Consider the following 25,772-nt stretch of genomic DNA (forward strand, 5'->3'; position numbering starts at 1 on the left):
TCAGTATATGGTTTTTATTCAAAGAAAACATTTAAAAGTAAGTCCTCTAGCCAAAGATGATCTAGAAAGTGATAAAACTATGTTTTATTCAAGAACTTTTCACCGGTGATGGGGACAACAGAAAAGGGTCGTAGGGGACAAAATGAGATACCTCTTCCACCCAGTGTTTATCAAAGACTTACTTCAAGCCCAACACTATTGAACCTCGCCCAGGCTTTAGCTTACCACAGAATGAGTTGTGAAGATATGCTACTTCAAGAGTTGCAGGCAACTCAAGAACAACAAAGCATGAACTATCCTCCGATTGTAGATAACAATCTTTCTTTTACTGACCTCTTGTTTTAATTTTCTTCTTTTTTTCTTTCTTCTTCATTGTTCCTCCCCGAAAGTTGTTCATTTATAGCACTTCCTTCTAAATTACCATCCTCTTTAATTATTACTTTTGAAATGAAATCACAAAAATCAGTTATTACTAAATTTGTCATTACAAAAATCAATTATTACCAAATTTCATTACAAAAGTCAATTAATTTAGTATAACAAATAGAAGGATGTCCTACCAAATTAATGGCCAATCAGTTTTCTTTTCCAAATTAATGGGCCAATCAGTTTTCCTTTTTCCTTTTTATAAAAATTAAAATAAAAAGATTTATATATTTACAATATTTGGTAAAAATGGGTATATAATCAAATATTGGTTGTACTATTTGTTACATACAAATATCCGAATCAAATTTTCCTTTTTCTTTTCGACATTAATATTATTATAGAGCAATATTTACAAATTTTACAATTTCTCTCAAATGAAGTGTATTACATAGCAACTAAAAATTTATGTTTATTTGACACATGGCATGAGTGTTAGATAATAAATAGATTGACACATGACTATGACCGTCTATTTATATTAATAGTATTTGTAATATAATTAAGTTTTTTTATAACATATATATAATAATTAAATATTAAAATTAACATTTTCTTAAATTAAAGAAAATGATTAAAAAAGAGCCAAGACATTGAAAAATAAATGAGCTGACTCGCCCATTTCTTACCATTGAATTTATTTTTTTTCTTAAATATTGCTCAAGTGTTCAACAATCTTCTGGTTTTTTTAAAATTATTTCTAAAAGTGCACTATTTTTTTAATAAGTTCTCCAAACAATATTATTTTTAAATATGCGCACACGCACGTTACATCTCATCCTTTTTTGCTTCTATTTAGAATTAATGTTTTATTGATAATTATAATTAATGATAGAAATATTTTAAAAATTAATTTCTATTAAACAGTGAATGCAAACTATATTTTTAGTCTCTTTGTTTCAAGGTTAGTTATGAATTAAAATGTGATAATATTTAATTTACTTTTTTTAAAATTTAATATTTTATCTCTAAATTATAGAATAATTTTAAATTAATATTACTGAAGATTATTGAACGAAGTAGAAGTTATAAAACAAAAAGAAGAAAAAGAGAGTTAAGTAATATAATAATACTAATTTTTAAATTTAAAAACACATTCTCCAAAAAAAAATGAGAAATTTTAAAATGTTGATCTAGAAAACATAAGTTCTTATGTCATTTTTCTTTCTCATTTTAGTTAGAAAAATAAAAGGAAAAAAAATAGAAAATAATATGAAAGAAAATTTTTCATTTACTCATCTATATAACTAAAAGATAACAAAAGAAAAAAAATATTTACAAAGAAATGAAAGAAAATATTTTTATAGATCTCCAACACCGAAAAAAAAATTGTCTTCTTGCATTTTCCTTTTCTCCTAGTTGATGTTGTGATTTTCTAAATTCACTATTTATCTTATCTTCTCATATTTCTTGTCTCATTGCACTTCCATCTCCATTTTTGTTGCTATAAGGAAGCAAGGGGCGACATACATTTATATTGAATAAATTGGTGAAAGTGTGAGTTAGAGAATTCTAAAAGGCTTCTTTGAATTTATTATCATACCTATACAAATTCTTCCACTACCATGGGTCATAAATATTTTTCAATTAAATATTGAAATGGTTAAAGAAATGGAGAAAAATGGTTAAAATTCACCCACTATCCATCCTTGAAGTTGAATGATAAATTGTCATCAAATGAACATTAAGAATACTTATAATCAAAAGGGTAAAATGAACTAAAAAAATTTCTCCATATAGGAGCTTTTATATATATATATATATATATATATATATATACACACACGAATATTGTATAATTGAATGTACAATCTGTGGTGGTTGAATTGTGTTTATATTTTGAAAATGTAAATATTCTGAATTACAATAATTAATCTGTAATTATTTCAATACTTGCGTTCTTATCAGAGTCTCTCCAATGTAATTAATCTGTGTTATGAATTTTTGTAATTAATTTCGACTTGTAGAGGTATAGCAACCTCTATCATAACCTTCCTAATATATTTTTTAAGATTTTAACAACTTTATTTAATTTTAAAATAATCATATTATTATTATTTATTGGTTGAATCTCACCTTTTTTTTTTTTTAATTTCAATACAATGTTATTTTAAATGGTAAACTTTTTCATATATTTCGGGATTTAATAGTTGTTTTTAATATTTAAATCAATTTTAGTAGTAGTTTTGAATTTTTGAATCTTAGACGGTAATTGCAATTTCTGAAAATTATTTTTAGGTTTAAAATATCATAAATATATTAATTACATATATGAGATCTTTTTCTTATATGACACGTTTAGTTTAAATTTTTTAGACTTCTTTCCTAAAAAAAAGTGAAATATTCGCATTTTTTTGTATGTATCAGAACGTTGAACAATAACATGCTAGCAAAACTTGAGTGTCTTGCACAATCATTCCAGTTATAAGAGATGTGTATGTAAACTTTCTTTTATCACACTTCTTTCTAAATTACCATACTCTTTAATTATTACTCTTAAAATGCAATCAAATAAATCAATTATTACTAAATTTATCGTTACAAAAATTAATTATTACCACATTTGTCATTGCAAAAACAAATTATTACTAAATTTGTCTATATATTCTTTCCTTATAATATGGCCAACCCAAATCCAGTTTGCAAGTTTACTGAAAAAGATTTAATTAAGGAAATAATGTCGATCCCAAAAATTAAATGAAGGAAATAATACTCATCCCAAATCCGAAAGCTCATCTCAAATCCGGTTTGTTGTTTGCTGTTGCAACTGTGTTGAAATTTAATTTAGTATAATAAATTGAAATGTGTCTTACCAAATTAATGGGCCAATCCGTTTTCTTTTTTCCTTTTTATAAAAATTAAAAACAAAAACATTATATATTTGCAATATTTCATAGAAAAATCAAATGTTAGTTTGTATTACTTGTTACATACATGAAAGATTCAAATCAAATTTTCCTTTTTCTTTTCAACATTAATATTATTATAGAGCAGTATTTACAAATTTTACAATTTTTTTCCAATGTAGATGTATCTTACAACTACACCAAATATGGCAATTTGACAAGTATGAGGTGAGTTATATGGCCACTAAGAATCCATGTTTACTTGACACATGGCACGAGTGTTGAATAATAAATGGATTAACAAAGGTTATGGCCATCTATTTATATTAATAGTATTTGTAATATAATTAAGTTATTTTAAAATATATATATAATAATTAAAAATTGAAAATTATATTTTTCAAAATTAAAGAAAATGATTAAAAAAAGGGAAGACATTGAAAAATAAACGAGACTCGTCCACTTCTTAGCTTTTAAATTATTTTTTTCTTAAATATTGATCAAGTGTTCAACGATCTTCGAATTTTTTAAAAATTGTTTTCAAAGTGCATTATTTTTTTTAATAAGTTTTCCAAACAACATTATTTTAATAAAATATACATACACATATATCTATACGAATCTTGCATAATTGAGTGTACAATCTATAGTGGTTGAATTGTGTTTATATTTTAAAAAATCAAGACAAGACCATTTAGAATGTAGATATTCTGAATTATAATAATATATATTTTCTTGAAAAAGCAAACCATTAATCGAATATAAAAATTGTACTATATATAAAAAATATTTTGAAATATTTATAATTTTAAAGAAATTGAGAGATATGAGAAAAAAAAAAGTGAAATTTTAGGTTTTTAATTCTTTTTTTTTAAAAAGAACATTCGGAGAGAAAACAGTAATATTAGCTGTAAGATATTCTAATTGTAATAATATTGCAAACTATCATAATTGCTTATATAAATAGCTTATAATCGAAGAATAACCTAAAAATGGGTAGAGAACCAAATGGTGTTTGCACTACTTGTTATATGAAAGATTCAAATCCAAGCATCTTTTTCCTTTTTCTTGCCAACATTATGTTATTATAGAGCAATATTTACAATTTTTCTTCAAAAGAAAACGCAGTGTTATTATATATGTATATGTATGTATATAAATGTTTTTTAAATATTAAAACATACATATATATACATATATACATACATATATATATATATATACACACACACACCAAGCTTGCATAATTGAAAATACAATTTGTGTTGTTTGAATTATGTTTATATTGATAAAAAATTAAGACTAAAACTATTTATAACGTCAATTCTAAATTACAATAATATATACTTTTTTGGCGAAATGTGTCCCAACAAGTATCGGAATGTTGAACAAAAGCATACTAGCAAAACTTGGGTGTCTTGCACCATCACTTCAGGTATAAGAGATGCATCTTGTATTTTGTATGCACACTTTCTTTTAGTTTGTTTCTAATTTAAAAGTAGCTTAGCCTAAAGAACGGTAGTTGTAATCTTGATAAGCATTTAAAGAAATTATTCAAATATACTTAGACACGACAAAAGTGTGTTTCACTTAGCAAGAGACTTAGGGAGAAAATGCAAAGAGTTACGAATAGCAATGCTATCAAAGGTCGAGCTACAATCAATTCTTTGATTCAATACGACAACTTGAGATCAGAAAATGGGGAAGAAATAGCCTCTCAACCAGATTAATTATAACCCAGCTCTAATATTTTTAGTTACAAAGTTGCATGCATATATCCTTATATTAAGAAATCAATACAAAGAATCCAACAAATTAAAATGGAGCAAAGTTTCCAGCAAATCAATTTCACATGTTACAATACAAACCAAAGTCTAAGGCAACCTCCTGAAAAAGTTAAACTACAAATTAATTACATTCGAGATACTCTAATAAGAAAGCAAGTATTGAAATAATTACGGTCATCGAATGAAGTTATTTTGGTATTTTACAAAATAACATGCATGTGACACACGTGCATATTGCAAAAAATAATAAATGGTTTTACCATTTTTCAAAATAACCCCTAAAAACATTGTTATATCTCATATTATCCTTTATTTTATTTATTTAGATTTTAGTCCGTAGCCATTTGAATTTTGTTTTTTTTTTTTTATAATTAAAATTAAGGGTATCATGACTTTAGGTTGAAAAGAATTGAGTTAATTATTATAACTCTCTCAACTACCAAAATTTAAATAAAAGGATATAAATAAAGTAACATTTTAAAATTGTAAAATTTGGAAATATTGCTCTATAATAATATTACGTTCAAAACAAAAAGGAAAAATCCATTTGAATCTTTCTTTATACATATTTTGTAACGCCCCAAAAATTAAGATAATTTTGGAGTTAATTATCTTAATTTTTTTTAATTAGATTTAATTTATTGGTCGTTATTTTGAATTCATTTAATGAGAATTATTTGATTTATGTAGGAATTGAAATTAATTAAATATTTGTTGGATGAATATTTAATTAATTAGAGGTTTTGGCACTTGGTGTTTGTTGAGTTTTTGATTAAATGGTATGTTGTGAGGATTAAGTAAAGTTGTGGATTTTAGTGTTGTTGAAGTTGAATTTAATTAAATAATTATGGATGTTATTTAATTAAATTGCGGGGTGGAAAGTTTGTTGGAGATTTAATAATTATATGTATATGTGAAAATATATATATAATTATTATGTTAAAGGAAAAGATAATTATATTTGTTGAAATATAATTATTTAAGGAAAAGATAATTGTATTTTGAAGAAATGATATTTAGTAAGAGAGAAAAAGTAAAATAATTATATTTTGGGAAAATGTAATTATTTGTAAAAGGATAATTACCTTTGGAATGAGATAAATAATAATTAATTATTGTGGAAGATAATTAATTATTTTGGAGAAAGATAAATAATAATTAATTATTGTGAAGATAATTAATTATTCTGCAGAAAGATAAATCTTGATTATGGCGTGAAGTTGTTATGGTTGGGTTAAGATAATTCATGTTTGAAGTTATAAGTGATTTATTGGAAAAGATTTGATTGATTAAATTAATTGAGGATTTAAGTTAATTTGAGATTTTGGAGGGAAAAGTTGGTTTTGGTGTAATTGGATTTAATTGAGTATATATATATGGATATATATTTAATTAATAATTTGGAAAAGTGAAGTTAATTATATTATAAAATATAATTATATTTGTTTGGAAAATAAGATAATCCATGAGAAGAGAGATGGTTGATTTGATTGGACGAAAAAGATATATATTTATTTACAGGAGAGAATGATAGTTTAAATAAATATATATGTTTATTTTAGATTTTGGTGAGAGAAAAATAATAATAATAAAGAAGTATTATTATTATTATTAATGATTATAAATGCCTAAGATTTTGTGCATTTAAGACATTTATTTAAGAAAGATAATGAAAATAAAGATATATGTATATATTTGGTATTATATATATATATATCCTAAAAGAAAAAGGAAATAATAATAATAAATATTATTGTTATTATTTGGGTCTATAAATAGCATTGGAATGCTTAAGAAATTGGAAATATTATTTGGGTCTATAAATATTATTGTTATTATTTGGGTCTATTCATTTAAAAGATGCTTTTTAAATAAAAAATTGGAAACTGATACCTGGAATGATTATGCAAGACACGCGAAGTTTTGCTAGCATGTTATTGTTCAACACTCTGACACTTACAAAAAATGCGAAATGTAAGAAAAAGATCTCATATATGTAATTAATAGATTTATGATATTTTAAACCTAAAACCAACTTCCAGAAATTGCAATTAGGTTTAAAATATCATAAATCTATTAATTACATATATGAGATCTTTTTCTTACATTTCGCATTTTTTGTAAGTGTCAGAGTGTTGAACAATAACATGCTAGCAAAACTTCGCGTGTCTTGCACAATCATTACATGTATAAGAGATGTTGTAACGACTCAACTTTCTAGACTAAGCCGAGGTTACTACTTACTGCTAAGACTCGACATTAAATCACACAAACTCATAAAAGACCTGTTTACGATTCATTAAGAACATTCAAAATATAACAAAATCAGTTTCGGACCCTATTTTAGATCACTTTCCAAAAGTTCCAAAACCATAGTACATGAAATCGTCAAAACAAAACAGCAAAACAGATGTTCTAACCATGACTCCATTTAATAATTAAAAAGAAATAGACATAACAAATACGTTCAGTGAAAGCATCAAAAAGTAGACATGTTCATATGGCCTTCACGCATCCTTCTTGCCTCTCGCCGGTCTGCCCCTCGCGTTACCCTTACCTAAAAATGTTAAAGAGTAAAAGGGTGAGTATAAAAGTATACCCAGTAAGGGACCCACTATTGGGCCCGTTAGGGTAATACAGTTAGCTTCCTATTAAGGAGTACCCTACATAAACAATCTAGTGGCTCCGTAGGATGCACACATCAATCAGTCTAGTGATCCCATCAGATACATCAATTAGTCTAGTGATCCCAAATGATGCACACATCAGTTGAGTGATCCTGAAGGATGCACATATCAGTCAAGGAATCCCGAAGGACACCGTGCTTGCAAGCTACACTACCCCATCGATAATGCTAACTGTTACCCCCCAGTCCATACTAAACCGTCTACAATAGTCACATCACAATATCATCCAAGCTAACGACTCAGTTTTTAAGTTTAGTTGGTCAGACAATTTAGGTTTAATCAACAGTCTCCTTAGTCGTTATAAGGCTCGAACAAGACCCTGGATATCTAGCCGGAGACCTCTGACAAACTTATCAACTCTGGCAGCCTCGGTCGCTACCATCTCAGGTGCGAAATGGGACAACATATCAAACTCCGCATCATACTGCTCCACTGTTCTATCATCCTGCTCCAAGTTCAGGAACTCTTGCCACTTGGCATCTCGCAAACTGGCATAGAAGAATTTCGCATAGAAACTATCCATGAACTGTTCCCAAGTGATCTGACCCACGTCACCCCCTAGCATCCTCTCTACCGTCTTCCACCAGGCAATGCCTCTGTCTGTCAACATGAAAACGACGCACTGAACTTTCTGATCCTCAGGGTACTTCATATACCGATGGTCTCCAAAGAAGACAACCACATCTGAGCCTTGGTGGGGTCCTCCAAAGGCCTATCGAATATCGTGGGGTTGTACTTTCTGACATCCCTCAAATGTTTGGCCTCTGTCGACAACTAATTCGATAAGCCCTGGTGTACAATTAGAGCCGGAGCAGGAGATGGCGGGGCAGGCTGCTGCTGCTCCCGCATCTAGATAATCAAATCCCTGAACCTCTGTTCCATAGCAGCGAGGTCCACATGAGTAACTTGTGTAGCAGGGTCGGTAGCTTAAGCTACAGGCTGTACTTCAGGTTGGACACATCCTACTCCTCTTCCTTGGCCTCCTTGACCACCCCTATGAGCACCTCTTCTTGGCGGCATTTTCCTATAAGTGTTACAAAATCAAGTACTCTTAAAATCTATAACAAAGATAAGTTGCATGTTCACCTAGGTCAAACATACCACCCATCTTTTTCATAGAATTAGGTAGATATCTTGAAAAACTGGTTACAAGAGGCTCACCTGATTCGATCTTGTCAACAAGTCATATAAGATGACTAAGGTTGAAGGTTCTTAAGTTGACGATTTACGGAACACCTGCTACCTGGAGATCATATTCAGTTCTTGAGCCTAGTTAACCTAGTTTTATGAGCATTCGTGAGAGTTCAGAGGTAATAAAACTGGTTTATCACCTAGACATCGTAGGTTAAAATCTAGTATAATAGTTACGCTCGAATGTTTCACCTAAACTTAGGATTTGTTTAAGTTAGCCTAAACATAATCCTAAAGTAATAGAAAACCCTTAAAACCGTTATAGAACAATTCAACTAGAGAAAAATAATGTATTTTTAACTCTAGCGTCCCTAAGAGTTCACACCGTGAGGTCTATGCAGGGCTTTGGGCCGTGCATAGGAGCGGACTCCCTTCGAAGAGTGTTTGCATGGATCAATAACAAGGTGGATAGGGGAAATAGTTCATAGTAAGTGGATGAGGGATATGTGACAACACATCCTACGATCTTTTCCATTAGGTCGCATCGTGAGATTCTTATAATGCGTCTGCAAGTCTGCCTTGGAGCGACGTTCCCTTTAGTATAGAATTCGGAACACTGCAAATTCCAAAGATGGATAGGTTTTCTTAGATTGGTTTTCATATTGACTTTCCACTTTCGGAGCATATTGATTTTAATCTCTGAGACCCAAAAATAGCGGGTTACACTTACAAGAATTACTAAGTTGTTAGTACATTCTCGACCAAACAAGCGATGACTAAATGCTATAAAGAAGAAAAAGTTATTCTAGAGTTAGCATCTAGTCAAGATTGTCTTGGTTCAAGGGAGGAATAAACAACTACCCTTCGGTGGAGGTTATTCTAAATGTTTGAAATATGGTTGCAAAACATAATAGTGAAGGGTACATTATTAATAATTGCTAAAATAGATTGATTTATAGAGAATTATAGTTTTTCTTCTAAAGAGAATATGTTTGTTTCTTCAGCATGAATAACTCAATAGTCCAACTTTTAGCTTCCGAAAAACTTAATGGCGATAATTATGTGGCATGGAAATCAAATCTTAACATAATATTAGTGGTTGACAATTTAAGATTTGTCTTAATGGAGGAATGTCCTCAAACCCCCACCTCTAATTCTAACCGAACTAGTTGAAAAGTATATGATCGATGGGTAAAGGCTAATGAAAAAGCTCGTGTCTACATTCTTACCAGCATGTTTGAAGTTTTGGCAAAGAAACATGAATCCTTAGCCACGGCTAAAGAGATTATGGATTCATTAAAGGCAATGTTTGTGTAACCAGAATGGTCCCTAAGAACGAGGAATCAAATGCATTTACATTAAGCGTATAAACGAGGGGACCTCAATTAGAGAACATGTCCTAGACATGATGATGCAGTTTAACATCGCCGAAGTAAATAGTGGTGCCATTGATGAGGCTAATCAAGTTTGTTTTATCTTAGAGTCTCTTTCGAAGAGCTTCATACCATTTCAGACAAATGCGTCTCTGAACAAGATAGAGTTTAATCTGACAACCCTTCTAAACGAGCTCCTGCGATTCCAAAACCTTACCATGGGTAAGAGGTAGCAAGTGGAAGCAAATATTGCTACCGTAAAAAGGAAGTTTTCAAGAGGATCATCCTCTAAAACCAAAGTTGAACCCTCAAAACCTAATGCTTAAATAAAGAAGAAGGAAAAGGGAAAGACTCCCAAATAGAACAAGGGAAAGAAAGATGTAGAAAAAGGTAAGTATTACCATTGTGGCCAAAACGGGCACTTGTTAAGGAACTGCCTAAAGTACCTTGTAGAGAAAAAGACAAAGAAGGAGACGCAAGGTAAATATGATTTACTAATTGTTGAAACATGTTTAAAGGAATATGAAAATTCAATTTGGATACTAGATTTAGGAGCCACTAACCATATTTATTTCTCATTTTAGGAAAATAGTTCTTGGAAAAAGCTTTCAGAAGGTGAGATCACTCTCAAGGTTGGAACAGGAGAGATGGTCTCAGCTGAAGCAGTGGGAGATCTTAAGTTGTATTTTGAAGATAGATATGTCATACTTAAGAATATCTTGTATGTACCTCAAATGAGAAGAAGTTTAATATCTATCTCTTATATTTTTGAACAAATGTCTAAAATATCTTTTAAAATTAATGAAGCGTTCATTTTCTATAAAGGTATTCAAATCTGTTCTGCTATACTCGAAAAAACTTATATAAGTTATGTAAGCCCTCGTTCCATTCTTCTTTTATTTATATTAATATTTCCAAAGTTGTGAAAACAAGTTTAAATCTAATTGCCAATTTTTTAAGGTTGAATTGTTTAAATAAGGAAATTGGAACAAATTTAGTTTGGAATAAGACTGGAAAAATTTGAATGTTGAAAGAAGGAAACTAAGAGCAAAAAGGTAAGTTTAATTTGAAGTGAGGGGAAAGATGGTCTTTCTTATATTATTAGTGTTACTTTTATTTTTTTTAAAAAAAAGTTGTCTTCTTCTTCTCCATCCTTCTTCTAAATCAAACTCACCCTCCATTTTTTCTCTATAAAACATGACACATCAACGCTCTTCCATCTTCCATGCACGTGGGTTGCGATGCTAGCCACAACGACATAACTCGCTGGCGCTGACAAAGCTCCTCCGTTGCTGATGACGACCAGCATACCGCATCGTCACTGTTCACATTGTTTTGAAGCCGACGACCTTGATCGGTGTTGTTCTGTCTGTTCTCCATGGGTTTCGTCATCTTCGAAGATGTTCAACATGTAATTAACTTTTGTTGTCATTCCACGAGCTGAATCGCCACTAACATTGTTTCTTCCAACTCCTTCTCGTCGGATCTAAGATTTTGGGTAATTTTTCTTTATTTTAGTTGGGTTTGTCGAAGATTTTCATATACCCATTAAGTTTCAACTTTGATTTTGCAATACCCATTACATTTTGTTGTTAGATGTGGAGTATTGGGAGATTTTAGCCACTTTTTGTATCCGTTCTTCATTCAAATAAACCACTTAGAGTATGATCTTTATGGTTCGGGGTTATCTTTTTGGATGGTTTTGAATACCCATTATGTTTAGACTTGAGTTTAACATTACCCATTACTTTTCGATGCTAGATTCAAGTTTTAGAAGAGCTTGAGTCACTGTTCAGCTATTCGAAAGGTCGAAATTAGACATTTTGGCACAACTTGTGTAAGATTCTAAGCTTTATGGAGTGGGTCTTGAATACCCATCTAATTTTGGCAATAATATTCAGTAACTCATGGTGTTGGATGATAGATTTTGAAGTTTGATGGTAGTTTTGGTACTAAACATTGAAGTTTAGATTACATTGTTAAGTTCTTGGAAAGTTTGGAGTAATTACGTTGAGTTTTCTTAAAGTTCTTGAATGCTCATTAAGTTTAAATGTTAAAATTGAATTACCCATGATACTCGAGTCCTATAGTTGAATGTTAAGGGTTGAAAATGGGCATTCCATTAACTTTAGAGTTCACTTGGGCATTACTTCTATAAGCTTTGAAACATAAAATTGTTTTAGGTACTAAATTTGAATTTAGAAAGCCGTTAATGTGCGGTCAAGGCTATTTTGACAAGGTATCATTAAGGTTTAGGTAAATTTAATGAGTTCTCTCATAGTCCTTAAATACCAATTTAGTTTTAGCATGAACTTGATATTACCCATAATGTTTGAATGGAAAATTGGGGACTTTAGAGAACTATGAAGCATTGTTCACAGCACTTAAGATCGTTTAGGACAAGTGGGGATAATCTCTTAAGTTATTGACTTGTTACTTTCATGTTGAGTTTGTTATTAAATGATCTAAATCTCTCATATTATTGATATTGCAACTAAGAGCATATTAATATACAAGACCAATTAAGTATACACTAAGTTTGGATCCTCATCTTGTTAAGAGTTTAATGTGAAGTTTAAGGTTCAAGGGTGGAATGTTTAGCCTAGACTAAAGCATTTAGGGGAAAGTTCAATTCAAAACTTGGAAGCATTGGTCAACACGGTTGAGGTTATTTTAAATGAATTTAGGTAAGTTTCTAAGTTATTTATTTGTTAATTTCATATTGAGATTATTAATGGATCTAAACCTCTAAAGAATGAATATTGATTAAAAAATCATATCTACATAAAAGATGTGTTGAATTTGAACTAACTTGGAAGCTCATGGGGTTAAGTATCTAAATTTGAAGTTTAAAGGTTTGAAAGTGGATTTTTAGTCTAGTCCAAGGAGATTCGAGGATGTAATGTCACACCCCCTCTCGGACTACCTGCTAGCTTAGACCGAAAGACAGCGTGAAGCCGATCGATAATGATTTTCTTTACCTGTATCTGTCGACTCTGCTTAAAACTTTAATCAGATGAACTTGCGAATCTAGTATATAAACTATTATACATGTACACAACGTAGTGAATCCTAGACTAATCATACACATACATGAAGTGTACCTCGAAATTTACTGATTTCACGAGTAAACCTAAAGACACCTTAATCAAAATATAACCAACATAAATTTACACAACTGCAGCTCCTAAAGCTTATACAAACTGTGGAGTATCTATAACATACAAGGTTGTATATGCATCATAACACAACAGACTCTATGCCCAACTCGAAACACGTACTGGTAATCGATAACGGAGCTTCGGCAGACTAAGGCAGTCTATCAGGCACTAGAAACTCGATCTCTACCTGGAAAATGGGTAAAACATTTTGGAAAGGGTGAACTATAAAGCTTAGTGAGTGACTCAGTTTAAAACTATAAATTTAAAGATAAGAACACGTGAAAGCTTTACACATATAAACCTGTTTATACAAGTCGTAAATGTAAATGTATAGTAGTAAGAATAGCTTTCTCAAATACTCAGCATATACATCATTGAAATCTAGCAAGGCATATCAAGTATAACAAAATATTTTAACTAACATGACAAATCTACATTGTGTAGGGTACACCTAGTACAACAAGGCTTACAAGCTCTACGATGTAGTGGGACCCACCTAGCACTCCCATTGTCTTTGTCGTAGTGGCACCCGCCCAACAGTCACGACAGCATGTTGTTACGGAGTACACTCAGTGTCAACAACGGAATCTAACCAGTGTGCACACGGTAATCTCTAGCCTCATGCTTAAGATCTTAGTCATGTAGTTAATGAAAATTTCATAAATCATCTAAAAATATTAAAACATGCCTGCTTATAAATCTTACACAGAGCTCAAACTTTACTCAGCTCTTTCGTGGAAAACTGTAGTTCTTAAAACAAAACTTCTTACTAATTCATGCTTTGCTTAAAACATTGTGGTTTAAATACTTTCCAAACATTTAATATCCACGTGCTAGCATAAATTTCATTAAGAAATCTAGTTTCCAAACGTATACTTGAAAATAGTCATGAAATTCAAATACCTTTCATGGCTTCGGAAATAAACATTCATCGCATTCAATCATAAATAACAGTTATGGAAAATATTTCAAAATTGGTTTTGTCACTCACAATCTTGGGTTAGATCCTTGGTCTATAAGCTTCGTTTAGTTCTTCTCGGCCTGCCAACAACCCAACCGAGTATTAGAACTCTAAACATTTTGGTTTTCTAAAGATATACATAACATGTCGCACTAAAGATGTCGCTCACGAAAACAAAGCTTAAGAAATAAAATCCTATTTCAACAACTCTCTGAAATTTCCAGATTTCTAACATAACCTTCAAATGACTATAACTCCCTCAATACTTAACCAAAATGAGTGTTCTTTATGTCAAAATCTTCATTTTGAGGTCCTCTAAAACTTACCTAAAGATATATAAATCTAATTCCTTGTGAATAAACTCAGATAACCCTCGAAACAGAACAACTTTCAGAATCACGAGCACACGACCTCTTTAACTTTTCCCTACGATTTAACTTATTTTTAGTCATTTTTGGTTCAAGATTTCTTCATGAACATTGTAGTAAATCGAATAACAACCATACTAAATAGAGATCCTAACTTCATCGGTACACTCTACAATACAAGAAAAACAAGAGACCTCCTAATTTTACGTGAAAACCAACTACCCTGTTTTCTTTGTCAAAAAGCACCCAATGAATATCAGAATTTGCTCCAACTTTCTTCATACAATTCGTTTGAAAATGAGTTAAATTTCAGTAAATGTAAACCTCGCCTCTTAATTCTTTTTGAAGAGTTCAAACTCAATTAAAAAACAGTGATGTGCAGAATGAACCAAGATTCTGCCATGGATACACTTTGCTTGAGTTCTCCTTCTTTTCTTCAACCTCAAAACTCTAGTAAAATTCCTCTTCTTCTTCCTTCCAAACTCTCTCTTAAATTTTCCCTGTAAATTGAAGAAGGAAAAATGGAAGATGGATGAGAACTTTTTGAAGAAAAAGTTTGGCGGTCAAGGGAAGAGAAGAAGAAGAAAAGAAAAATGAAAAATTTCTTCTCTTTTTTTCCTTTTATCCTTTCTTTTCTTTTTTCTTTATTTTACTTAATAAAACAATTATATATATACAAACACACTTAATTTCCATTTTTTTCTCTCTTTTTTTTCCACATTTAAAGAAATTAAACCAAGAAAATATTGGGTTTACATGTAAGGACTCAACAAATGTAAAATAGCTTGAATGCTCTTAAAGAAGTATTTTTAGAGATTATTGTGTTGTCTTGCTAAGTGAAAACAATGATGTGACGTTGAATGTTGTTTCAGGCCAAATTGATGGGGGAAAACGTATAATCTTAGGGGATCGAGTTATTGACTGTGAGTGGCTTATTTTCAAGTATTTCCTTATCAATGTATATATGTCCTATAATATGTCATGATTGTGAGAACTTCGAATATAATTACTTTATGAACCATCTGCTAGAAATTTTTTCAAATATGTCTTTCTGTTTTCCATGAACTCTTATATTTCGAAAGCATGTTTGAACTCGAATTTATTAATCATGATTTATACGGCAACTGATTTAAGGAATACTTGATCTGTTATTAAACGTGGATGTTTTGAATGAAAGGTTATTCTTATAACATGTTTTTAGTTGCTAAGGATTTAAAATGGCTTTATGAAATGTGTTCCCGACCATGTTTGGTTGTTAAACATAAAATATGTGATATTATGAATGTTGGTGATTACCCTTAAGGCTACGAGAATGTGTTTCTGTAGCGCCACCTATGGTTTTCAGAGGATTTCAGGGTTGAAAGAGGCTGTGATCGGAGATCCGAGAACCTGAGCCTAAGTGAGGATATGGATGGAGGATTGTGATATGGCTTTAGGCCTAGCTTAACCCATGTTGGGTGGCTCTATGTGCACATAGGAGTGGGATGTTGTTACCGTGGTAGGTGCTGAGTATGCGTGAGCTCCATTTGGCCGCGCGTTTCCTGGTGGATATGGAGCACGTGTGAGCTATCCCTGGGCCGTATGCTTAGTATGCTATTATGGTTGGGTTTGATTGGTTGGATTGGATTGGATAGAGGTTATCGTGGCAGGTACTAAATATGCTTGAGCTAGTTTTGGTCGTATGATTTTTGGTCATGTGCGAGCTATCTTTGGCCGTATATTTAGATGCCTTGCCATAGTTAGTTTGGATATAGGTTTGTTGGCCTTACTTATGGTTTATGGTAATATATGATTCTAATGTTTTAATTATCATTTCGATGTTGATTTTATAACTAAATAGTTAAATATATGTTTTATAAGTTTTTAAGAAAAATAAACAAAATTGTCATTCATTGAGTTTCAACTCATGTTTTCAATGTTTTCTCCCCTCCAGGTAATGGTCAAGGACCAAGCATTGGTTGTGCTTTCCTGTCAGTGTTTGTAGTATCTCATTTTGTAGTATGTATATTCTTTATGTATTCTATTGCATTACCGGGTGATTAGAAGAAGCGATAGTCACGATGAGAATTTGAGTATGTAATGTCTCTTATTAGATTGTATTTCCTTTGCAACTAATTCGTAGTTGAATATAAACTTTGTTTGGGACTCTGGATTATGTTGGATGAGTGTATAGTGAGACACACTCGATGATATTTGAGTTTTTGAAAAGGTTAGAAGTGTGTCTTTCTTCTATTTTCAGGTATGGTTAGTTCGTTTTTCAGAGGAGACTATGTCGAAATTTCTATAGAATTTCTTGAAATAGGTTTTCTTAATCCTATTTATGAAAGGAATGAGTTTAAGGAGTAGATTCACACCACGATCTAGGTTAGAGGGGAAAATTTAGAACAGGGTGCGACAATTTTGGTATCAGAGCATGGTTTTGGGAAACCTAAGGGTTATGTGCAAGAGTTAGGAAAATCAAGAGCCTTTGCATTCAAGAGTTAGCAAGAGTTTGAATCGAATAAGTAAGTTACATTGAAACATACACAATTGTGGCATACGATCCAAGCAACCTACTAAGAAAACTCGTGATGCTCTTGATAGTTTAGACATGCAGTTGAGGAAGTTAAAGCGACATTAGTTACCCTCAGGCGGAAAAAGAATTTTGGTGAGCTGATGATATCTCATTTAACTCAGAATATTGTTGTTGGCATGAGAATTATGTGAGCCAGTCTTAAAAACTAAGGATTTGAGCTTTTAAAGAGTCTAGGAACAACAACATTCGACATAAGACAAGCGAGTGGAACTTGCCATTCTCTTACTGTAAAAAGGGGCAAAGTGTTGATGGCGTTATACTAAGTTAAGCCTTAGTGGTAGACTAGTGTGTTGGAAAGAACATGGAACCATGAGTTGTCTAAATGAAATGAAGGCTTGACCTGCCACTCTCTTGTTGTAAAGAGGAGCGAAGAACTGATGGCGTTTCTCTACGTTATGTCTGATGGTAGATTAATTAGTTACAAAGAATCTTAAAGAGTTATCCGTAAGAACCCGATCAGTGGTCATTCGAAAATAGGAAGCGAAATGAATTTTGGAAGCTTTAACAGGAAACTGTGTTTATGGCAAAATATGGAAAGAAGCACATCTAATCGTCCAAATATTCTATTTTAGTTATAAAAGACGAGGTGAACAAATGAAAAAGTTTTAAGTATAGTTTAAGAACGGAGGTTCATATGCTGCTACTGTTAGTACTGAATGGATGATGTTGTTGAACTTATAACTACGGCTATACAAGTTGCAAAGAACTTGTTTGAGAATAAGGTAGAGAAATGAATCTCAAGGGGTGCTTGAATAGCTAATCTTGCGAACTTATCATCTGAAGGGGCTAATGGCTGGTTAACCCTGGAATTTGATGAGTCTATTGGAATAGATTTCTTGTCAATGTATCACACCACTATAGGTTTATATCATAAAAGATCAAGTGTTTAAGTAACAAGGTGACGTTGAAGTGAGTTTAAAGGCAATGGAAAGATTTCTCGCGTATGTTATTTCCGTGGTAAGAGCGAGGTAGTTTAAGAAAGGGTTGTATTGCCTACTTGGCTTATGTAATAAATACCCAAATCAAGAGCTAAAATTTGAGAACATTTCTATGGTACAAAGGTATTGAGAATGTATTTCCAAACAGAATACGAGGATTACTATCTATAGAGAGAATCGATTTCTTCATGGAGTTAGTATTGGTATAACACAAATCCCTTCGCACCATACAAGCGGACTCCAACGAAACTGAGGAAGTTAAAGGCTCAATGTAGAAACTTATGATTAAGGGTTCTATGTAGCCCAATGTTTCTCTTTGGATGCACTAGTCTTGAGTTGTTAAGAAGAAAACGGCATCCTAAGGGTAAGTAATAATTAATGATAGTTGGACAAGGTAACCGTCTTTATTAAGTACATTTTGCCATGTATTGATGATTTGTTCGATCAGCTAAAGGACACCTTAGTGTTCTTTAAAATAGTTGAGAGCAAGATATCATCAATTAAAGAGTAAGGAGCCAAGTAACAAAGATGATGTTTAAAATGAAATATGAGCATTGTTAATTTCTTGAAATATGGTTGGTTTGACTAATGCACCAACTGCCTTTGTAGACTTAATGAACCGAGTATTTCAAGCTAGAGTAAATTGTCAATTGTGCTCATTATAGATGTATTACTTATTCTAAGGGGAAAGAAAAGCATGATAATACATCTTAGAATATTGTCGTTGACGTTACAAGACAATAAAAAGTATGTAAAGTTCAGTCCACGTAGATTTTGCCGTAGACAAATAACATTCCTTGGTCATGTTGCTACAACCGAAGGTGTCCTAGTGGATCCTCGGGAAGCTAAAATAATATGTAAGTGGAAGCAACCCATGACAATTACTAAAATATGTGGTTTTCTTGGTTTAATTGGATGTTACCAGCATTTTATAAAAGGAATTTCAAAGTTAGCTCTTTTATTAACCAAGGCCAAGTAGGACTCATAATTTAAGTGGATGAAGATTGTGAGCAAAGTTTTTAGGAATTGGGGAGACGACTTGTTTCCCATGACTATTTTACACTTCTGATACCTTATGTTGTGTTTAAATCTTATTGTGATGCTTCTCATCAAGGTTTAGTTTGTGCTCTAATGTACAAAGGTAAGGTGATAACTTATGCTTCCAAATAATCGAAGAAGCATGAGTGTAACTATGCAACTCATGATGTGAGAATAGCCTCAATAGTGTTATTATTAAAAAAGTGGCAACACAATTTTATATGTAGAGAAGTGTCGTATCTTGACAGATCACAAGAGTTTAAAGTACCTTTGGATCAAAAGGATTCAAGTATAAGACAATGAAGATGGTAAAGTTATTGAAGTTTATGGACTATGCATTGGATTACCATCTAGGAAAAAACAAATGTAGTAACTGATGCTTTAAATTAAAAGATAGTTCATTGCAAGCTTCTTGGATGTCATCAACTTTTTATGTTTTGCAATTAATAATTGTAATGCGCAGTTGATAGCGACTCTCAGAGAGGTTGCATGTATAGTTCGAGTAAGATTGAATCTTATTAACAAGAGTAAAGGCTCATGATAAGAATACTGAAGGTTTAAGCAAATAAGAGACTTAGTGAATCAAGACTTCCAATTAGGCTATAACTTAGGAGGTCATGGAGCAATGATAAGATATATTTGATCATGTGTTTATGGTAAATTATAGGTAAACAATGAAATATAAGAGAAAACTTACCACTTTTGCTTAGGCTATGCATTTGGAAGCACCAAGGTGTATCGAAGTTTAAAACAACACCATTGGTGTCTTGGAAGGAAGCGCAAGATAGCTGAGTATGTCTTAAGATGTTTGTTTTGCCAACAGGTTAAACTGTTAGACAAAAGCAACCGGACTATTGAATCCAATTCAATTACTAGAGTGGAAATTGTAACAATATTTTTATGTGTTAAGTAAGGGTGAGGAAATGAAGTGTCTAAGAATTGATACTAGTCCCCAAAGAGACAATAAAGGTTATTAGAGACATACTAAACACAACCCATTATTGCCAAAGGAGTTATTTATATAAATTTGAAGTCAGTGTTAAAGTTTTCTCTTAATCTTCTTTGGGAAGTTTTGCTTGGTAGAAAAAGGTCTTGGATCTTGTGAGATATTGGAATGTGTTGGACCATTCACATATCGTTTAGCGCTGCTTATGGAACTTTCAAGGATCTATGATGTGTTTCATGGTCAATGTGGCATAAGTACTTTCTTGATCCCTCTCATACTCTTGAGGCACAACTGGTCCTTTTGAAAGAGAACTTGTCCTACGAAGAGGAACCTAAGCCAATTCTTGATAAGAAGAAACAAGTGCTAAGAAAACCAAGTCATACCGTTAGTCAAGGTTCTTTGGAGGAACCATACTGCTAAGGAAGTAACATGGGAAAGTGATCAGGCAATGAGGACTCGATGCCTACAACTTTTCATTTGATCACTTCAATCGAATTTCGAGGACGAAATTCTTAAAAAGGAGGTAGTAACTTGTAAACCCTCGTTCCATTCTTCTTTTATTTATATTAATATTTCCTAAGTTGTGAAAACAAGTTTAAATCTAATTGCCAATTCTTTAAGGTTGAATTGTTTTAATAAGGAAATTGGAACAAATTTAGTTTGGAAATTGAATGTTTGAAAGTAGGAAACTAAGAGCAAAAAGGTAAGTTTAATTTGAAGTGAGGGGCAAGATGGTCTTTCTTATATTATTAGTGTTACTTTTTTTTAAAAAAAAAAAACAGAAGTTGTCTTCTTCTTCTCCATCCTTCTTCTACATCTTTCTTCTACATCAAACTCACCCTCCATTTTTTCTCTAGAAAACTTGACACACCGACACTCTTCCATCTTCCTCGCACTTGGGTTGCAACGTTAGCCAACAACGACGTAACTCGCTTCGTCGTTGTTCACGTTGTTTTGAAGCTGACGACCTTGATCGATGTTGCTTTATTTGTTCTCCATGGGTTTCGTCATCTTCGAAGATGTTCAACATGTAATTAACTTTTGTTGTCATTCCACGAGCTGAATCGCCACTAACATTGTTTCTTCCAACTCTTTTTCGTCGAATCTCAGATTTCGGGTAATTTTTCTTTATTTTAGTTGGGTTTGTTGAAGATTTTCATATACCTATTAAGTTCCGGCTTTGATTTTGCAATACCCGTTACATTTTGTTGTTAGATGTGGAGTATTTGGAGATTTTAGCCACTTTTCGTATCTGTTCTTAATTCAAATAAACCATTTAAAGTATGATCTTTATGGTTCGGGGTTATCTTTTTAGATGATTTTGAATACCCATTAAGTTTAAACTTGAGTTTAACATTACCCATTACTTTTCGATGCTAGATTCAAGTTTTAGAAAAGCTTGAGTCATTGTTCAGCTATTCGAAAGGTCGAAATTAGGCGTTTTGGCACAACTTGAGTAGGATTTTAAGCTTTGTGGAGTGGGTCTTGAGTACCCATCTAATTTTGGCGATAATATTGAATAACCCATGGTGTTGGATGATAGATTTTGAAGTTTGATGGCAGTTTTGGTATTGAACATTGAAGTTTAGATTACGTTGTTAAGTTCTTGGAAAGTTTGGAGTAATTACGTTGAGTTTTCCTAGAGTTCTTGAATGTCCATTAAGTTTAAGTGTTAAAATTGAATTACCCATGATACTCGAGTCCTATAGTTAAATGTTAAGGGTTGAAAATGGGCATTCCATTAACTTTAGAGTTCGCTTGGGTATTACTTCTATAAGCTTTGAAACATAAAATGGTTTTAGGTACTAAATTTGAATTTAGAAAGTCGTTAATGTGTGGTTAAGGCTATTTCGACAAGGTATCATTAAGGTTTGGGTAAATTTAATGAGTTCTCTCATAGTCCTTAAATACTCATTTAGTTTTAGCATGAACTAGATATTACTCATAATGTTTGAATGGAAAATTAGGGACTTTAGAGAATTACGAAGCATTGTTCACAGCACTTAAAGTTCGTTTCGGACAAGTGTAGGTAATCTCTTAAGTTATTGACTTGTTACTTTGATGTTGAGTTTGTTATTAAATGATCTAAATCTCTCATATTATTGATATTGCAACTAAGAGCATATTAATATACAAGACCCATTAAGTATACACTAAGTTTGGATCCTCATCTTGTTAAGAGTTTAATGTGAAGTTTAAGGTTCAAGGGTGGAATGTTTAGCCTAGACTAAAGCATTTAGGGTCATTGGTCAACACGGTTGAGGTTATTTTAAATGAATTTGGGTAAGTTTCTAAGTTATTTATTTGTTAGTTTCATATTGAGATTGTTAATGAATCTAAACCTCTAAGGTATGAATATTGATTAAAAAAGCATATCTACATAAAAGATGCGTTGAATTTGAACTAACTTGGAAGCTCATGGGGTTAAGTATCTAAATTTGAAGTTTAAAGGTTTGAAAGTGGATTTTTAGTCTAGTCCAAGGAGATTCGAGGATGTAATGTCACACCCCTTCCCGGACTACCTTCTAGCTTAGATCGAAAGACGACGTGAAGCCGACTGACAACGATTTAAAAAATATAAAGTTGTAGTTGAGAATGGATTAAATACAACAATAAAGATACTTCGATCAGATCGAGGTTGAGAGTATATGGATTTACGATTCCAAGACTATTTGATAATATGGAATCTAGTCACAACTCTCTACACCTAGTACGCCTTAGCAGAACAGTGTATCAGAAAGAAGAAACCAAACGTTGTTGGACATGGTTCGCTCTATAATGAGTTTTGCTTAGTTATCGGATTCTTTTTGGGGATATGCTTTTGAGACAGCTATCTATATTTTGAATAACATTACCTCTAAAAGTGTTTCAGAAACATCTTATGAGCTACGGAAAGGGCGTAAAGGTAGTTTACGTCACTTTAGAATTTGGGGATGCCCGATACACGTGTTGGTGCAAAATCCTAAAAAATTGGAACATTGTTCAAAATTATGTCTATTTGTAGGTTATCCAAAGGAATCAAGAGGTTGTTTGTTTTACGATCCTCAAGAAAGTAAAGTATTTGTATCGACAAATGCCATTGTCACATATTTTGTCACATATTTTTGTCACATATTTTTGTGTTCGAGCTACCATGGAAAATACAGTGCTGGAGGAAAATACGGTTGCCATGTTCAATATCAATGAGGTAAGGTTATCTTAGAATTACTAAAATGCAGTTTTTGAAGTTCATCAAATTATCTCTATTGATTTAGTATATGTAACTTGAATACACTTTTTGTTAAGATGAGACACTCTGTTTTACTTGCCAAACGCTAAAAGTTGTTCTCAGCCTTCTACTTCAAATCCCAACACTTCATAATCTATTTTCATTCAAAATATTGGTTTTCTCTCCTTTTGTACTTTGTGCTAGTGCATCGTTCGATCAATTTTCTTACTTTTAACCATCAATATGCTTGTAGGTGTTTTAGCTTTGAGTTTTGTTAAGTATGTGGGCTGAATTTGGTGTTTGCGATTATGTGTTCTTGAAGTGTGTATGTAATGTAGGTAAGTTTATGGACTGAATTCGGTATTTGCACTGATGTGTTGTTGAAGTGTGTATGTAATTTAGCTAAGTATGTGCTCTATGTTGTTGAAGTGTGTGGTTGATATGTGTTGTTGATCATGAAGTGTTGTTGAAGTGTGTTGATAAAAAAAATATTGTTGAAGTGTGTTGTTGATCATGAATGTTGTTGATCATGAAGTGTTATTCAAGTGTGTATGTAATTTACCTAAGTTTGTGGGCTTAATTTAGCTAAGCTTGGAAGTTATTATTCTTGAAGTGTGTATGTGCTCTATATTGTTGAAGTGTGTTGTTGATCATGAAGTGTTATTTAAGTGTGTTGTTGATAAAAAAAATGTTGTTGAAGTGTTTTGTTGATCGTGAAGTGTGTATGTAATTTAGCTAAGTATGTGCTCTATGTTGTTGAAGCGTGTTGTTGATCATGAAGTGTTGTTGAAGTGTGTTGATAAAAAAAATGTTGTTGATGTGTGTTTTGATGTGAAGTGTGTAAGTAATTTAGCTAAGTATGTGCTCTATGTTGTTAAAGTGTGTTGTTGATGTTGAAGTGTGTATGTAATTTAGCTAAGTATGTGCTCTATGTTGTTAAAGTGTATTGTTGATCATGAAGTGTTGTTGAAGTGTGTTGTTGATAAAATAGTGTTGTTGAAGTGTGTTGTTGATGTGTGTTGTAGATACAATAATGTTGTTGAAGTGTGTTGTTGATTTGTGTTGTTGATCTTGAAGTGTGTATGTAGCTAAGTATGTGCTTTATGTTATTGAAGTGTGTTGTTGATAAAAAAAAATGTTGAAGTGTGTTGTTCATCATGAAGTGTTGTTGAAGTGTGTTGATAAAAAAATGTTGTTGATTATGAAGTGTTCTTAAAGTGTTTTGTTGATCATGAAGTGTTGTTGAAGTGTGTATGTAATTTATCTTAGTTTGTGGGATGAATTTAGCTAAGCTTAAGAAGTTATTATTCTTGAAGTGTGTATGTGTTTTATGTTGTTGAAGTGTGTTCATTATGAAGTGAATGTGATTCCTATAACATATATCGAAGCGGATTGAATAAAATAGCTTTTCAATAACTAGCATAACTGCAGAATAGTCAACACCAAATTATCTAGTTCCTAAGTACATGTCTACATGATTCCTAAAACATATGTCTAAGCGGATCGTACAAAATAGCTTTTCAATGGCTACCACTACAGGATAGTCAAAGCATGCTAAAGTACATGTTAACATGATTCCTAAGACAAAATAGTTAAGTTACGTTACAAAATATAAAGCACACTTTTTTCTTTTACTAAATCCTCACCCCATATCTTGATTACCCTCTACAGAGGCTTCTTCTTTTTTGCCAGTTTGGAAGTCCTAATAATGAATAGCAAACTACATAGGTTATACAATTATTGTTTTGTATGCAACATATTAACTCATTACTTGATCCTTAATAGAGTTCATGATAAATTAAGTTAATATTATTCTAAAAGTTATTCAAAGAACAAAAGTTGCAACCAATGTTTTGAGAAACAACAAACAATGTAACAAATAACAAACAATCTAAAAATTTACATCAGAAAGTGACTACAAAAATCCAAATAATATATAAAATGCAATTGCAAAATAAATAAGTTTCAAAACTTTGTTACCATGAGGATTGAGAAGTGTTGCTATCAAAGATCTTTTGTAGTTCATCTTCTATCAAATTCAACCCAAAAAATCAAGTAGACAATATATTGATCCAAATAATCCTTGTTTTTCACTGTAAACAATAGCACAAGAAAACATCATCATTGACATACAACAAATAAATAAATCTTTAATGGCTTAAATTGAGAAGTTTTAGTTTTGTATCTTATCATCTTATAGTTTTTAATTTAGTCTATCACTATTCGTAAATGTTAAAATTAGATAATAATGAAACTTACGATACTTCATAGATTGGCAGAAGTTGAAAAAAGCAAAAAAAGTCAAAGTGAAAAAAATAATATACTAG

At 31.8% G+C, this 25,772-nt stretch overlaps 1 long non-coding RNA gene across 1 annotated transcript; it reads right to left on the reverse strand.

The window, feature by feature from the left end:
• Nucleotides 1–7,488: 7,488 nt before the first annotated feature.
• Nucleotides 7,489–25,508, reverse strand: LOC127149529 (uncharacterized). The gene is made up of 4 exons (XR_007821239.1): nt 25,426–25,508; nt 14,403–14,452; nt 13,532–13,598; nt 7,489–7,616 (listed from the first exon to the last, which is right to left on the reverse strand). It is a non-coding gene; the product is annotated as an uncharacterized LOC127149529 (long non-coding RNA).
• Between the last annotated feature and the right edge of the window lie 264 nt (nt 25,509–25,772).

This window comes from Cucumis melo, chromosome 5 (assembly GCF_025177605.1).
Source record: "Cucumis melo cultivar AY chromosome 5, USDA_Cmelo_AY_1.0, whole genome shotgun sequence".
NCBI lineage: Eukaryota > Viridiplantae > Streptophyta > Magnoliopsida > Cucurbitales > Cucurbitaceae > Cucumis > Cucumis melo.